At 41.6% G+C, this 16,962-nt stretch overlaps 1 protein-coding gene across 9 annotated transcripts in view; it reads left to right on the top strand.

Annotated features, from left to right (window-relative positions):
* LOC125764409 (broad-complex core protein) overlaps positions 1 to 16,962 on the top strand; it is a 108,679-nt gene that overhangs the window by 32,983 nt on the left and 58,734 nt on the right. For all 9 annotated transcript variants that reach the window (XM_049428630.1, XM_049428632.1, XM_049428621.1 and 6 more), the window contains one exon: positions 16,623 to 16,675. The gene's annotated coding sequence lies outside the window, so the exon portion shown is untranslated. The remainder of the gene's footprint in view (positions 1 to 16,622; positions 16,676 to 16,962) is intronic.

Raw genomic sequence — 16,962 nt, 5'->3', positions numbered from 1 at the left:
TTTAAAGCATTATTTCAGTGAAAAGAAACTTAGTTCAACCAATTCGCATCAAAATAAATCAATTTTTAAAATTTGGCTAAATTTCCCAAAAAAAAAAACCAAGGCTAACCCCTTAGAAAATTTTCGAGTTTTCAGAATTTTTTTATTTTTTTCTTATTTTTTATGCTTTCTTCTATTTGAAGCGTTATTTGAGTGAAAAGAAACTTATTCCAACCAATTCGCATCAAAATTAATCAATTTTTAAAATTTTGCTAAATTTTTCAAAAAAAAACCAAAGCTAACCCCTTAGGAAATTTTCGGGTTTTCAGAATTTTTTTATTTTTTTCTTATTTTTTATGCTTTCTTCTATTTAAAGCATTATTTGAGTGAAAAGAAACTTAGTTCAACCAATTCGCATTAAAATAAATTAATTTTTAAAATTTTGTCAATTTTGTCTTCCTAAGGCCTTAGGAGATTTATGCCGGGTTTTTTTATGACTCCGAAATGAGTTGTTATTCTCATCTCTAGTTCAAAACCAATTTAAGATTTTAACGAATGGATAGCGACGAAATCGATTTTTGCTTATTTATCTTAACTTTGTCCAAATACTCAGTCCAAATACTAGAACCAACACATCGAAATAATTCACAAGACCTCAGACATGACACATAGTTGGAGACTGAAAGACTTGACCTTCAGCCACTATCAAGATGATGCTGGGCTTGACACCATAGTTGGCTGTCTCATTGTGGATGGATGCACCAGGTGTACTGAACTTCATGACCTTTTCTTCGTCATCCAGATATCTCAGAGCTTACGAAATATTCCATGTTGTGCGTCATCGCATAAGTATTATTCAGCTTAATCAGATACACGACTTATCTACGTATAACTTCACCATAAATCGTATCATTCTTAAGAAGCCTCGATTCTTAGGAACTATGGTAAACTATATGATCCGAATGATTAAGATTCATGCATGTCAGAAGATAATGGTTTCAGCATATTCTGATAAATTTGCCTGTATTTAGTGAGTAAGTGTTTAGCGAGGGAATAATGCACCTTTTGAAGAATGCCGAATTTGAAAAAGGAATTGATTTAATATGTCTTATTACTCCTCTCGCTTGATGTCTTTATAATAGCTAAACTTTTAATACTGAGTGACTTTCTAAAAACGAATTTCATATCATTAAAATAATAAAAAATTTGGCAACACACACCAAAAACCAACCTAAGTCGCCTTATACTCCACTGCAGTAGCTTTGCAAATGCTACTCACTCTCGCTCCACAAAACCCTTCCCTATCGTTCTCAAGACCACCGACTTGACTTCGCCGTTACTGCCGATGTAATAATTCAACATATTACAGCATCAATTCTTCTTTATGATATAGCATTCAGGGCTGCGGGGTTTCGTGAAACACCCGGGAGCACGGGACGGGCTCCCATCTACAGACACATCGGAAAAATATAGTTCAAATGCTGCGATGCTATTTCCTTACATGCACACAATCGCAGAAAACGGAATAGAGCGTGCCGTTTTTGGGGAGGTTATGTGTTTTTTTATTCTTCCAACTTTCAAGACCACTGCAGATATCTCTCCCTTCCCCGTGCTCCCAACCCTTGTTCGCTACACGCTCCGTCCACTACACGGTTACTTCTTTCGGTTCGCGAACGCTAGAATGGTCGGATTTTTGTTATCCTATTTCCGATTTTTTTATGTTTTTTGGTTTGCAGTTTATTTTTTTTTTTTGTTCTCCGCTACATCTCACTAATACAGTGCGTGTGATCGGCTATGTGTCGGAGCTATGTTACGCAACCCCTCGCGCCATCCTCTCGATTCCACCTCCCCACCCCCACACCCTCCCTCCCACTTCCCCATATTTATCCCGCTGCTTTTATTCTCAGCATCCCTCAGTCCACCATCCTACCACCCCCCTCCCCTCCCCCGCTCATCGGTTCATTTTCTCGCCTTTTATTACCGTTTTCCTCTCTATAATTCTAAACTACATTACAAACTACCCTTATTTTTAAACATTCGCGAACGCGCACGACAGCAAACCCGCACGACACCCAACCACCCTCCTAATGCTTATGTAAAAAAGGACGGCGCTTTTCCGATGTTTGCCCACCGTCGCCGCACCCGAGTGCCCACGAGTGCGCTTCTAAGTACCGAATAAAAAACGACGACAGTGCGCGTCGCCTCTTATGTTACGTCCTCCTTCTCCCAACCCCCCGTCCTCACCATGCATGACTCTCTCTCTCTCTCTCTCTCTCTCTCTCTCTATCGCTCTATCCCATTCGCGTTATACCCAAAATCGTAAACCGAAATAATGATGCAAAAAAAAAGAAAAAAAATCGGTGGAAAAATCCTCTAAAAAACGCAAAATCGGTCGTTTTTTTTAGAATGAATGCCGAAAAATAAAAAGAATCCCCCAATGGGAGAAGGGGAGGGTTAGATAGTGATAGTGAAAGGGAGCGTAACATAAGTATGGAAAAAAGCAACAACGAACCAAACAAAAAAAAAATGCTGGAATCGCGCAGGATAACAAATAACACACAAAAAAAACCCCAACATAACGCAAAGAAAACTGCCATAACAGGTCTATTGACATGAGCCGGAGAGCACTCAAACATTACCCCAAGTAATGTAATAAAACGTGCTCCTTCCCGTGAGCTCATGCCGCAGCACTTGCTCCTACTCCGCGAACAGGGTGAGGGAGGGGGTATATACCCGTTCCACCACCACTTCTTCATCCCCCTTCCCAACTCCCCTGGTTCCCACCCGTTAGCGTACTTCTCTAACCGCTAAGTCTGCTATCGTTCGTGCGCCTGCTTTTTTTTTTGTTTTTTACTATGTATTTTAAAAAGTCCGCGTTTTTTCACCACCCCACCTGTTTGGCCACCCTGTTCTACACATTTACTATTCCAAAAACGAGGCAAGGTGCACCGCACACTACTCTAAAAATCGTCCTTCCCTTCCCTGTACTATCGTTACCCTGTGTCTACTTACACACACTCAAACACTGTTTTGACGGGAGGGGGCCGGGGAATGGGGCTCATTTTCCTTCTCGCTCTTCATTTTAGAGAACAACATCCCCTATTTTACGATGTGGAGAAGCACCGTTAGGGTATTGCTGGGCGGGCAGAAGGACCGCAGTTATAAAATAAAAAGTTAAAAAAAAACATAAATATATATACACGGGAGACGGGAGGGGGACGGGCAAGAACGAACGACTCCTTGCTTTGCTGCGTTTTCTGGTCGCGAATTTTCCATCAAAGCAGCACACTTCACTACTAACCTTCCCATACCTCCCCACCTTCCTTCTTTCTGATCATCTTCCATTTTTAGTATCTTCTCCTCTAGCACTGCACCCGTTTCACTCACACTCGCATTAGTTCGGTGCGAGCATTAGAAGAGCGCATTAGAGACACAGCATAAGCATTTATGGTTGTAGTTGTGGGGTAGTGTGCTGGGAAGTGCTGGGAAGTTAGTTAGCAACATACTGCTTTGCTAGATTCACTTCTCGCTCTCTCTCTCTCTCATACACGCATACAATCGAATCCGCTTTACAAGGGCGCGCATTCAAGCACCAAAGGATGCTGTAAAATGTGTTTCTCTCACTGTTTTTTTGTTTGTTTCGCTCACTCTCTCTCTCTCGTTCCTACTCACTGCTTTTCTTATGGTTACGATTTTTCTTTTTCCATTTTCTAGTTCCAACTCCTAGTAAGTTTGGGAGGATTTGTTGTGTGTGTGCGCGGTTTTTTTGCATCCTTTTTCTGTTCGTTAAGATGAGATTTTTTTAGTTGTTGTTGGTATGTTTCGCGGCCCGTTTGGCTTTGGAATGGTTCTGCTCACTACTAACACGGGTCGGAGGTTGGGAAAACGGTACTGCGATTTTATGGCAATATTATATCCTAATATGGTGGAATAAAATGTAACGGTTAGGATGGAAGGGAACCCAACACGAAAGCTATAGTTGTGGATTTTAAAAACAAATGGAATTTAGACAGATAAAAATACAGAAGCTTCACATAGTGTAACACCAACAGCTTAGGAAACTAAACAAAAAACAAAAGAAGAAATAACAATTTAAAAAATGACGCATAACGATTGTTACCGATATTTCCCATCTCCTGAACAACGCAGTAACACGTTTAGTGCTAGAGCATTACAGCTTTTTTCCTTTTGTTGTTTTTTTGGTTATTACTTTGCAACATATTCCAGTGCTTTTTTCGCAATATCCTTCATCCCATTTCTCTTTATCTGCTCATTAATAATGTAAAAGGGTGCTCCGAAAACAGCGTACTGCAGCGCGCACCCTTTGCTCCGATTTTCCTCCCGCAGTGGAGCAGAATATTGAAAACAAAACCAAAAAAATTTAGTAAAAATGTTGCGAGGTACACTCCGTCCCCCTTCACCACCCCAACCCCCATTTTGGGTGGAGGGTTTTGGTGAAAAAGTAGAAGAAAAAAATCGAAATAAAATAAAAACAAACTGCGAGCAACTCCACAAAAACCGAACTCTATTCCATCCCCAATATGCATCTTCATCTCTTTCACTCGCATGCTCGACTCCTTTTTTTATTGTGAAGCTTCGCCTCTTCGCCTTCCGTCACTACCATCACCCTTTCTCTGCTCCCTAAGCCAAAGACTGCAGTGAGACGAAAGACGTTAAAATAGAAAGTTGTATGATCCTCTTGGTTGTTTTTGCTTCTCCTTGCTGCGTGTGAAAGCATAAAGGATGAACAATGAAGGGTAAGGAAAGGGGTGGTTTAAAGGGGAAGGAGGGGGGAAAGGAGGGCGGTTAGTAAAGAGAAAGGACGAAACGATTGGCATGTGGAATGGGGGTAAAAGGTAGGAGGTGTTAGTAGGCAAGAGGCAGGGCACCAAGTTTAGTTGAAGGATGATTGGCGAAGAGCCGTTTTCGGAATGGTTTGTTTTTCGCGAACGCGAACTATACATAAGGTTTTATTAGGAGGATAACGAACAGGGCCCCGTTTTTTGGGGAGGTAGAAGGGGAATAACAACGCAGGGAGGAAGCAAAGTTTTAGAGAATAGATATCAAACAGTTGAACGGGCAGCGGGAAGCAATGGAAGGAAGGCGAAGGGGCAAAATAACAAAAAAACGACGTAAAAAACGTTCAGGAAAAATCCTTCCATATCGTCATATCGTCGTCGTCAGCTTCCACCATTTATGCCTCACGAATGCCGTGTGCCCGCGATACGGAGCAGCAGTATTAGTAGTGGTGGTGATGGGTAGTCGGAAAAATCGGGTAACTTTTTATGTCTTGCTCTACTACCACCCCTTTTCATCTACATCTACCCTACCACCCATCCCCTCCACCCATCCCCTCCACCCTACCCCCCCTCCTCCCCATCCACCCATCCCCCTGGGCATCCTTTGAGCGTGTGCGTGCGCGAAGTTAAAGTTGCTTTTTTATTATCATTATTATTGTTATTATTTCGCGTTGCGTTGGCACTGTTGGCGCGAAGCAAAGATAGATGGATTGGGGTGTGTGTGTGGAGAGTGCTTCGTATTTTTTTTCTTTCTTCACCGCTTTAGTATTCGCAGCGGAAGAACGCTTACTTGGATCGTAAAAGTTTCCTCAGCATCACCAAATGAGGGTGAGCAACGGTGTGAAAAAGGGGGTGAAATCGTTAAAAAATAAAATCAAACGTCGTTGTACGTGTGTGTGTGTGCGCGCGTGGTAGGGGGTTTGGAAGAAAATAAGGCTCTAAGACGATGTATAAGACTATGGGAAAAAAGGATGATTGTAAGATGTTTGAAGAGAGTTTGTTTTGAGGAAGGAATGGTTTGCAAAGGGTGGTATGAATCTTGAAGCAAGTAGTAACAAAAGCAAAGGTAAAGTAGGCGCTGCAAAATGCCTGATTTTATTGCTTTATGAAGAGAGCGACAGCGAAGGAGAGAGAGAGAGATAGCAAAGAGTGAGGAAGAAAAAGGAGGGGACAGTGGGGAATGGGGTAGCGAAAAGTAAAAATCGAAATGAAAGCATCATATTTCATTATGTGTTTTTTAGTATGTACATATACACACGCCCCGGTATAAGTAGCTAAGTGCATATGTACACTTTACTGAGGAGGAAGCCTTCTTTGTACAGGCAAGAAAAATTATATATGCGCATTTAGTTGGGTTTTCGTGCGCGCCTGTGTGTGTGTGTATGTGCTTATCGATTTTTCTTTTAGAAATATGACATTTTCCGTTTGTTCACGCACTCTTTTGTTTTTGCTTAATGAGCAGAATTGAATTTGAATGGTGTCGTTTTTGGCGCTATTGTGCTGATTGAAAGGTTAAGATAATGTTTATATTATTGTATAAAATATGGAGTTTCACATTTTCATTGTCTTAACAGATTTACCATGCTGATATTGTTTTTCTAACAAATTGTCAAATTTTCTTTTGAAGGAAAATATACGCTCAGAACCATGAAAATAGCTGGCCAAATTTGCCAGCATTTTGGTTGTAAAATAAAGAGCAATCAAGATAAATAAGCTCTATTTTACTAGAGCTAGTGAATTGTTTGGAGAATACCTGAAGATACTTTGGAATCATTAGGTTCACAGTTCTCCAAATTTTCTGGATATCCTCATATCTTAATTTTGAATAAAATCTAATGCAGTCTTTTTTAAAAAATCTTCCATGAAATGTAAAGAAACTAGGTACAGATAGTTTAGTACTCAGACAAATTTCGGAGATAATCGGACAAATGTACGAACGAATAAAACTTGTTCTGAGTTAATATTAACATCATACGAAGAAATAGTAGTTCTGCTCAAGACAAGGTCAAGTCACTGATAGTCATTAGCAGAATATTCGGAGAAATAGTTGTGATGAAATCATTCCAGTAATTTCTTTATTATGCTATTAATACTTATATATATGACAACCTTAATAGTTTGTCGAAAGTTATATCCTAATCATCTCAATAACCTTAACTTCCAATAAGTTTCATCTGTTTATCGCGAATCTGTTGAAAGTCGTGGAAAACAGCAACAACGTCGTACAAGTCCCTAGAAGTGCTTAGTACATCAGTTCCAAAGAAAGTAGAAAGAAGGGAAAAAACAGCTTCCCATAAGGCAAGAAAGTTTAATCGAACGTAGCATCGGTCACACGTTGTTGTACTGGTCATGTGTTTCGTTCGTCCCTGCCGGTCGGCGATTCGGCATGTCTTAACTTTAAGAATGACCGAACCAAGCACAAAGCACATACCCTTTTGCTGCTACACGTTGATGGTAAATTTCGCCGAAGGTTACGCTTAGGGATGTGGCGCAGTGGACGCAAAGGGATATCAACACAAAAAAAAGGAAACGAGTCTTCTCAAGAAACCTGATGCTTCGTCGATGCTCGGTTGCGCGCATCCTTTGAGCGAATGGTGGACCCGCGTGCGAATAGCGTGACAACATGGCGAAGGGTACACACAGAGAGACAACCCGAATCCGTGTGATGGTTTTTTTTCGCCTCATCTTTTCATCGTCGAAGCGCCCTTTCCTAACGTCACCTTTCTTTCTTTCTTTTCTTATTACATCCCCTTAGCAGCAAATGATCAGATGTAGGAAGATTTGCTGCTTTCTTTCATGCTTTTTTTTCTTGCTGTTGCTGTACTCCATTACCCCTTGTGTGGCTTTCTTCGGATGCTGCGGTGCTGTGATGCTGTTGCGGAATTTATTTGGGGAAGGTTTTACCAAACCCACCACCAACAACCCACCCACCCAAACTGGTGCTACTTTGCCGCTTGCTGATGCTTTCGGTTTGGGGTTGTTGTGCGTGTTTTTCTTTTCTTCTTTTCTTCTTTTTGCCACGTTTGCCTTGTTTTGTCTTCTGTCCCTCACCCTAGCAACACGGTTTCCATCTGTCTGGACGGCGACGATTTCTTGACCTACTTATTTGCCGCCACATTACCGTTATACTGCAAATGGTAGAAGGGGGATGATGTTGCTAAGGTTGCTTACACTTCACACTGGAATATAAACACATACACACCCATGTGCACGTTAGGGATCGTTGTCCATTCGATGGTGTTTTTAGTGAAATTTGTGTTGTTTTTGTTGATAGGTGTGGTAGCGTCATATTCACAAGGATGCACACAGCTTTTAATGCTGATGACGTGGAAGCTGATGATTGAGTTACTGTTTTGTCTTACACTAATGAGTGAGAAACGGGTAAAACGGTACTTTGAAGTTTGTCTCTCGTTGTGCACTTTATTTCACCCGTTGCGATGACGTTCAAGGGCTTCTTGGATGAGTTTACATTTCAGTGACAAACAGAAGAGCGATCGTTTTGATGAATAATTTTCAATAAACTCAACAGTTCGAATATTTCTTATATAAACTAAAAAAACATTTATGCAACATTTAGCCAATAAGGCTCAACCCATTCCATGGCAAGCACGTCATCATCCTCGTCATCATCTTTGCAAGCGCAACACAACAGTTCCTGGAGCAAGCTTCCTTGAATTTTCCACATTACACACACCCGTAGGCAATGTTTTCGCACCGCCTGAAAAAAGGACCAGGTTCACTTCCTTTCCCATCCGTTCTGCCGTGTCGCACATTCTCACATTCACCCCACCCCACGGTCCACGGTTTTTGGTGTCGTAAGGATTTCTGGAAATTGCGGTCTGCCTTTCACAGCTTGCTGTTTTTGGGGGGTGGATGAAAATCACGTGGTTCGGAGAAGCGTGGTAACCGACGCCAAGGCCGATGGGTTTTTGTGTTGATGTCGGTGAGTTTGGTAAGTGTTTCGATGGCAAGAGCGAGGGTGGTGGGTGGGAGACATTTTGGGTGCGAGGACGGTCGATGCGTATCGTGTCCATTTTCTCCGCAGGGCTTCTTGTGCATTGGGTGTGTGTGTGTATGTGTGTGACTGTGTATGTTTCTGTGTGGTGTGGGAAGGTTCTTGTCTCTGCGGTTTAACCCCAGACCAGTGGTAGACGGACGGATATGTCCTTTTGCTTGGAATTTGGAAAGACGGCAGACGAGTGTGTGAGGAGGGAGAGGGAGAGAGATAGAGGAGGGGGTGTGAAGGTCGACCAACGTGTTGCTTCAAACCGAAATTTACAAGCGTCCTGGAAATTGCTTCCATCACCATCATTTACACTTCTCCGGAAGGTGTTGCTTTAAGGGTAGAGTTTCAATTCCAAGATTTTCCTTGCCCGTTCCACTCCATGATGGTGTGGGAATGGGTTTTTTTACGAAGGTTATTTTTTATTAAAAACTTTAACACGGAATTCAAGAATTGTATACTCACTGGATACGTAAAGTAAAAATATAATTAAATGTATTTTTATTTGAAATATTGCTGTAGTTATGGTAAATTAAAATTTTGTAATTATTATCCATTTGGATGCCCAAAAAACTGATACTAGAAATCACTTTAATGACTGAATTGAAGCAAATAAGCTTCTTTCAATTTGTGCAATCCATTTTCAACTCATCCGCCTACAAAGAATTGGCATTACAAAATATGCAAAAAATTTTATCATTCGCCAACGGAACATTTGCGCCATCGTTACAACTCAGGTACAGTGTACGTGAATACCTAAGCCCGCTCAGCATCGCAGCATTATAATTTGCTATTTTAACTTTTTCCCAATTCTGAACCGATGGGATGGGAAAGTATGAAGATCGGTGGAAGCAGCCATAATGCGCCTTTGTATTTGTAGAATAGTTTATGCCGCAGTGTGCTACCCTAATTCCAAAAAATTGCTTTATATATTCCACAAACCTTAAGTCTGCTCTCTTGCTATCAATCTCCCTGCCCTGGTAGTTTGTTCCCATCTAAATCATGTACAGAGTTGCCAACACGGAGTTGTAAAAGCGAACCAAAAGAGCGACCCATTCTGCTACTTGCCGCCACGCAACTACGGTTACGTCCTTCTGCTGTGGGGTTTTCCGGGGAAATGGAATTTCCTTCGGTGGACGGTGAGCAGGATTTAGTGTGAGAGTTCACGGTCAGCAAACTTCAGGGAAGAAGCTGTAAAGACGAACAGGAAAGGGTGTTTTCTGTTTTTTTCTACTCTCTAAATAACATTGGCCACTCGCGAGAGAGCAAGGACTCGTGTCCGATTACGTGAGATTTTTTTTCCCGTACATCTCTGTCTCTCGTTACTGTTCTATTTATTTTTATTGACATCCGCGAATAGTTTTCCAGTGCTAGGCGCGCGCGAAAATCTTCGTTACTACTTCGGGTTTTTCTTCGGCGTTTCTTCGGTTTTTTTCCTTCCGTTTAGGCATATCTTCTCTCGGGAGAAGTTACTACCAACTTTGCTAACACTGTGTATGTGGTAGGGATTTATTTTTCTTCTCCATATTTTCATAAGCAATTTATTTTTAATTTTATAACAAATTTATAGTGGAAATTTAGTGCAATTTTGTGAAATGTTTAGTAGGATTAAAGTAATTTAATCGCGTGTTAACAACAAAAACGAAAGCTAAATGCTAAATGCATTCCCGAAATGAAACAAATCGGATCTAGTAGTCTTTACTATTTTATTTTTCAAAATGTTCTAAAATCGCGCATCCCACTACTGTTGCTGTTTCTCCCCTACTTTTTTGCGCGTCTTTATGTTGCGGGGTAGAAGAAAATTCTTGCGGAGTATACGGGGATGGTGCAGCGGTGCGGGTGATTTGAAATACATAATAAACATAAAATAGATCCTTTTTCGCATCCTTCGCGTGGCTCTTCTTGCTTCCACCTCGCTCAAATCTCCATCCATTTCCCGCACCTGTCATACGACTATCTGCTTATAATCTCTCCTCTCTCTCTCTTTTTCTCATGTTCTCTCTCTCTTTTCTTGTTTCCACCGCTTCCACCCCTTCCGCAGCGCTATTAGCTTGGGTTGGCACTTTTCCTAAATAGTTCACGCTTAGTTTTTATTCTACCGCGGCTTACTTCGCTTTTTTTTCTCTCTCTCTCTTTCTGTTTTGTTTCCCATCCACCCCTATCTTGGTGGTTGGGTTTTTTTGTTGTTGCTCCTCTCCCACCGGGTGGTGCCATTCCTCTCTGTTTATGATTTGTTTTGCTGTTGCGCTCTCGCTTGCTATTTGTTGCTTTTCCGTTTTCCCACACGGGTGCGCGCGGATTGTTGCATTAGCGTTGTTTTAGAGGGGAAATGACACGAGCGGATGGGAGGTATCAAACCACCCATTTCCTCACCGGCCACGTGCTGTATTTGAAGCAGCAGCAGTAGTAACACACACAGTTGATTGATGCTCGCGTGTACCGTGCTGGTGGAAAAGAGGTTTTCCTCGTGCCGGGGGGATGCGGGGATCTGTTTTCTTCTTTAGAATCCTTCGAACCAGCGCCGGGATGCTGGGTGAATGTGATTGTGTGTGTGTTCGCGTACGGATGGGTGGGTGGTTTTGGGGGTTTGGGAAAGCGCAAAAAAGCAGGGTGGGAGGGGGTCTTTTGGAAAATCGCCTCGCGGAATGAGATTTTTGCGCTAGTTAGTGCTCGTATTGCTTTTTATTTTATTTTTATATCTTCCTTTTTTTAAAGGTTACCGCCTGTAACAGTATGGGTGATTTTGTTTCCCTTGTACGGTTCTCTAGTTTCTTCTGTGTGTGATGTTTTTTTCTCTTTCTTTTTTTGTATTTTTTTTTTTGCACCATCCGTACAGCCATTACGATGTTGTAAAAATTTTAGCTCCCATTCCTAATGCCCTAGGCATTCGCTAGGAAGTTCGCTGGTTCTGGTGCTGCTGGCTGGGAGTTGATGGCGCTGCCGCTGCTGCTGCTGCCCAATTTTTGAGTACCGAAGGGGGGGATTTTAGTTGCTTTTTCCGTTGTACACGCTCTATCCTCATCCCATCATAGCGGCTTCTACGATGGATGTCTTCGTGCCGCGTTTTGGTTGGCACACGCGATTAGTTTGCGTGAGTTTTTATATACCTACTTGTGTGTATGTGCGGTTAGGTGTGTAGAGCAAACTTTGTGTGTGTGTCTGTTTTTTTGTTGTTGCCATCTCTCTTTCTCTCTCTCCCTTCTCTATAGCGCTACAATGTGGTTGTAAAGAATGTTGTAAAAGTGGGTGGTTGGGATTGCCGATGAAGTTGGGTTAGATTGAAGTTTTTATTTCGTCCTTTTTCTATCACGCGGGGGAGGTGAATCATCGGCTCGGCATAGAAGAGTGCCACAAAAGAAGAAACCAATGGGAGGTAGGGGGGAGGATGGACGGGAATGGCAAGAAAGACGGGAGAATATAATGCCGCGAATGGTGCGATTTTTTCTTTATAGCTCTATGTTTTTTACAAAATTACTTTGTATTATATTGCAGAAACGGGGCTCAAATGCTTTATGATGATAGTGTGTTGGGTTCCGAACACGGCTACTCGGTGGAGCAAGGGGATGACGGGGGTTGATGGGGAAGGGAGAGAAGGAGGGGTTTTTGAAAGCTATAAAAGTGTTGGTAGAGATATGATTCGCTGACGATGGGAGAAGAAGATGAGGATAAGGGTGTAAGATAGGGGTGGTTTTGCGCTATTTTAGAGCAACGCGTGAGGAAAGGTAAGGGATGCGACATTAGTGTGGAGAACAGAACGGAAAGAATTATTTCGGGAAAGCCGAACCAAAAAAGGGAAAGGAGTTGGGGTGAGCATGAAAAGGATACGCGAGGGGGGGATGTCTTAAATAAGGGGCAGAACGGAACCAAGCGGATGGCTGTAAAAGCCATCGTTTTACAATTACACTTTAAATTCACGACGCAGCAGACCGTTCGAGATCCTGATACTTTATTTCGCCGATACTGCAGTAGTAGGCCCCTTTTATTACTATTTTTATGTTTTATCTTTTTTTTTGTTTCTCCTTCCCGAGCTAACCGTTTATGCTTCGGGGTCGCTGTTTTTCGGGGTGTATTATCCCTGCGGAAATTTTATACATTTTCGATGAAAACTGATGGTGCCTGCACAAGTAGAAGCGAGTTAGAAAAAGAATGACAAAAAGAGAGAGGGATAGAGCGAGAAGGAAAACATAAAAAGGGAATATGGATAGAGCGAACAAAGTAGGCGCATGGAAATGATAAAGAATGAAGCACGGATGCTGTAGACAGGTGGCGCAAAATTTCATAGTAAAGCCTACACATTTAGGATATTATAATCCGGAGGCAAATCTAACAATAAAATTTAGTTTTTTTATTGTTCTGTTATGCATATTGATCATTCTTTTGTCATAATTTAACCACTTGATCCTTTTTGAAGTGAAAGAATATTGTTTTAAATCTATTATAATCGTTATAAATTTTAATTTTATGAAGTCGTGCAATAGGTCTAAAAATAGTCCTCTTTAGGTCTTTCCACTAGTTTGAATTTTAAATACTTGAATACATTCTTATGATATTTTTGTAAAATTTGTATGTAAAAATTTCGTTATATGTTTACTATGTTTGTTATTATAAACTTCAATTTTTGAACGATTCAAAGATTCAAAAGTCTAAAGTGTCTAAGTTCGTAATTATTTATGTGCAGAGTTTTAAAAACTGTCCAAATATTACCCCCAACAATCAACTCGCACTCAACTGTCAACGATAAGTAAATCACGATGAACGTAGCACAATAGATGTGGAAACGAAAGAAAAGCGATTTTATATCTAGCCAGCAAATGATAAAACGGTAATAGTGTTACTGCACAAGGCAAAAAAAAGAACGATTGCTTATGAATAAAGGGAAACGATATGTTGCGAACTAAGTCCTTTTCATTTTCAACAATTCGGTACGATTCTCTCTCACTAAGACGATTACACTCGCATAAAGTCTGTTGTTACAACATCTTCCCATCTGATCGTTAGTCCGGTTCCGGGAGCTAGAACTTGATTTTATTTTTCATTTAAAGAATATTGAGAAAAAACCTCACGAAGGAACCCACTTCCATCTCTATAACTACCCTCATTCTTAGATAAATTTTCTTAGCAACTACTCATGATGCAACGTTGCCATGGTGTCGCCTCGAAATGCCATCTATCGCGCAACTAGCTACTGGGATGGGAACATGCGAAAAAAAATGCTTACTTCGATACCGTTGCTGCTGTTGCAGTCGGGAAAACTAGCTTACTAGAATGTGAGGATTTGTAACTCCCGAACAGGCTGCGAAAGAAAACCAAGGTTGGAAACCTTCGTCTCATTCACTGCTCTCATCGCAATTTGCTGCTGCGCCGTGGTGGACCAACACAATCGAAAACGAGTTGATAGAAATGAAAAATCTGATACCATACCTTTACGAAATAAAACTAAATACTGTCCCAAGGTTCGTCGTCTTGGTCAGATGTCCCCCGTGACCTTCTCCTGGTCTACGTGCTTGTGCTAATCTATAGCTACGCCAACCTTCTGCACAGTAGTAGTGTGTCTTCAACGCTCACGGAACTGCAACGAAACAGAAAAAAAAACACACACAAAAACAAAAAAAAATTGCGATATTTAAAAACTGAAACAAAGTTGAGAGCGATAAGAGAATAAAGGCGCGAAATAGATGCTGATTAGAGAGGGATAGACACAGCGTGATGGTTTTGGGAGGATGAGCAGTGCCGGGGAGGGGTGAAAAGATGGATAGGGATTGTAATAAAAATAAAAAAACGCACATCAAGTACCTTCCCAATACCATTACAGCTGGGATTCGGTCGCGTTTACTGAACGAATCCGCTAATACCTACATTTTCTACACACAAGCAGCACATTATTATAGTTGTGTGTAGTGACGCTATAGTGCATGTATGTGTGTGTATGTGTATGTACAGTGCTAGCCTACCCAGCAATTGGTACATCCCGCTATCTCCCCCCAACAAAACCCTTCGTAAGCACGGGATATGGATTCGGGTTGGGTTTTTGCTTGTTTTTATTCGCGTTAAACCCATCATTCGCCAGCTCAGCAAAATACAACAAAAAAAAAAACCACCATCATGGTTTAGCTAAAACTGCAATGTATGTATGTGTTATTGAGCCACATCCCGCGCCAGCCTACTTGTGTATAGCATCTCTTCCTAATATCCTGCCAGCCTGCCCATCGTACGTACCCTGTCCCCACACCAGCCGCCCTTCCTCCCCGCTAACCGTGTGTATGTGCGTGCACAAATTTTATGGGGGTAAATTTTTAATCTTTTCCATTTTCCGCCGAACAACGAAGCTTAGTAGTGGTAGGTTTGGTGGAATCACATACACACACACACACACACGCCGTTTCTAACTCTCCTCTCTCTCTCTGCTTCTTCGTTCGCCCCAAAACCCCAACTCACGGGGTGGTAAAGAAGGCATTGCAAAGTCGGTTACTTAGCTCCGGCAGTAATTGACGAAAGGAAACGAAATGAGTGAGACGCATATACGTGTAGTGTAGAGCGAGACAGTGAGGGCAAGGGAGAAAAACTGTAAAATGTGCCAGCATCCTGTGTTAGGGGAAAAAATAAGACAACAAACCGGGGTGGAAGGAAAGAAAAAAAAGAAGCCCATGAAACAGCCCAAGCTCCTCGCTCGCGCTGCAGGAACGAAGCCAAGAAAGTACGCGAAGAAATAAATCGCGCCTCCATCAACCTCAAACCGACTGACTGGGTTACTGGCAGCCACTCTCCCACACTCCCTAGTGCTTCCAGCCATCACCCAACAAGTCATGGGGGATGTCCTGTGCTGAAGAATCCTTTTTATATTTTCCACCCCAAGTACCCATGAAAATGGTGTACCGCATAAAGCCATCAGGGATGGAGGGGGTGCAGGGGGCAGGAAGGAGGATTTGGAAGGGAGGATGTTCGGTGTAGTTTCGAAAAATGTTCGATTTCTGTACATTTTTTTTGTTGCTGGTCTGTTCGTCTTTCACTTGCGTCTTAAGTTTGGTTTTGGCTGCAAAACTTAATGTATTCATATTTGGCATAATATTACATGGATGGATAGAACGGGATAGGAAACTACCCAATCACCCTCTCACTTGCAAGCAAAAGAGAGATACTGCGTTACCCCCCTTTTCCCAATGTTTCTCAGTTTTTATCTTTTCCAAACCCGTAATGGTGGAGCCCTGGTCCCCTCCCCCTTACATCATATCCCTTCCCCCTATCCAACCCTATTGCAAACCCCGTTGTGTGCAGATTTTTTTTTTGTATGCCATTTCCCAAACCGAAGTAGGCTGCGGGTGCTTGCTGCGCCTGCCAACCGAATGCATTGTAAATAATTAAAATTTATAACCCCAATACACACGACGCTCTCGACGTGTATTTTGGAAACGACGAGCGGGCCTGACACTGTGTGTTTCGAAACCAAGACAACCATGACGACGGATAGTATCGATCGGTAAAAAATTTATAGCATCTTTTTGAAGATTTCTTCTTTCCTTCTATGTTTGACGAGGGGGGGTGGAGGGGATATGGAGGGAGGAGGTTTTTCTTTTTTTTTCTTTTTATTCCTTCCCAGGATCGTACACTTCTTACATTGTGTCGCAACTGTGTGCTTCTTGTGTTCGATATACACACACACACACACAAAGGGTGGAAGGATTCAGCAAACAGAAAATGAATACAATTTGCCGTACTTTTGTCGTATATGTGTTTCGCTGTGACGTGAGGTGGTTAGCACGGGTGGAGCAGCAAATGGGGTTGATGGTACGGTGTAGTTTCACATATATCTAATTTCTATCTCCTTTTTTTACTCTCATTTACAGCGTATTATTGATGTCTTAGAAACTTGATGTTGTTACAACTTATCGTCACACTGGTGAGTATTAAAATGATTTCATTTGAAGTATTTGATGGGATTAACTTTAGAGCATAACAAACATTTTGCTAATGAATGAATATATTAGAAAAAACATTTGTATTAATTTTGCAAAACTATACGAACTGCATTGATGCTATAAAAATAAACCCGATTTCCAACTCGTCACCACTGTCAACACTGTTGACCGATTAAAAAAGGAAAAACAAAATATTTGCAAAAATTTATAAATTGTTGCCACGTCTTGTCTTGACGAACAAATTGCTTTTTTTTTTTTCTTTTGGGAA

This window comes from Anopheles funestus, chromosome 2RL (genome assembly GCF_943734845.2).
Source record: "Anopheles funestus chromosome 2RL, idAnoFuneDA-416_04, whole genome shotgun sequence".
Lineage (NCBI taxonomy): Eukaryota > Metazoa > Arthropoda > Insecta > Diptera > Culicidae > Anopheles > Anopheles funestus.
Note: the sequence above shows the minus strand (reverse complement) of the source record. Positions and strands in the feature narration are given on the sequence as shown.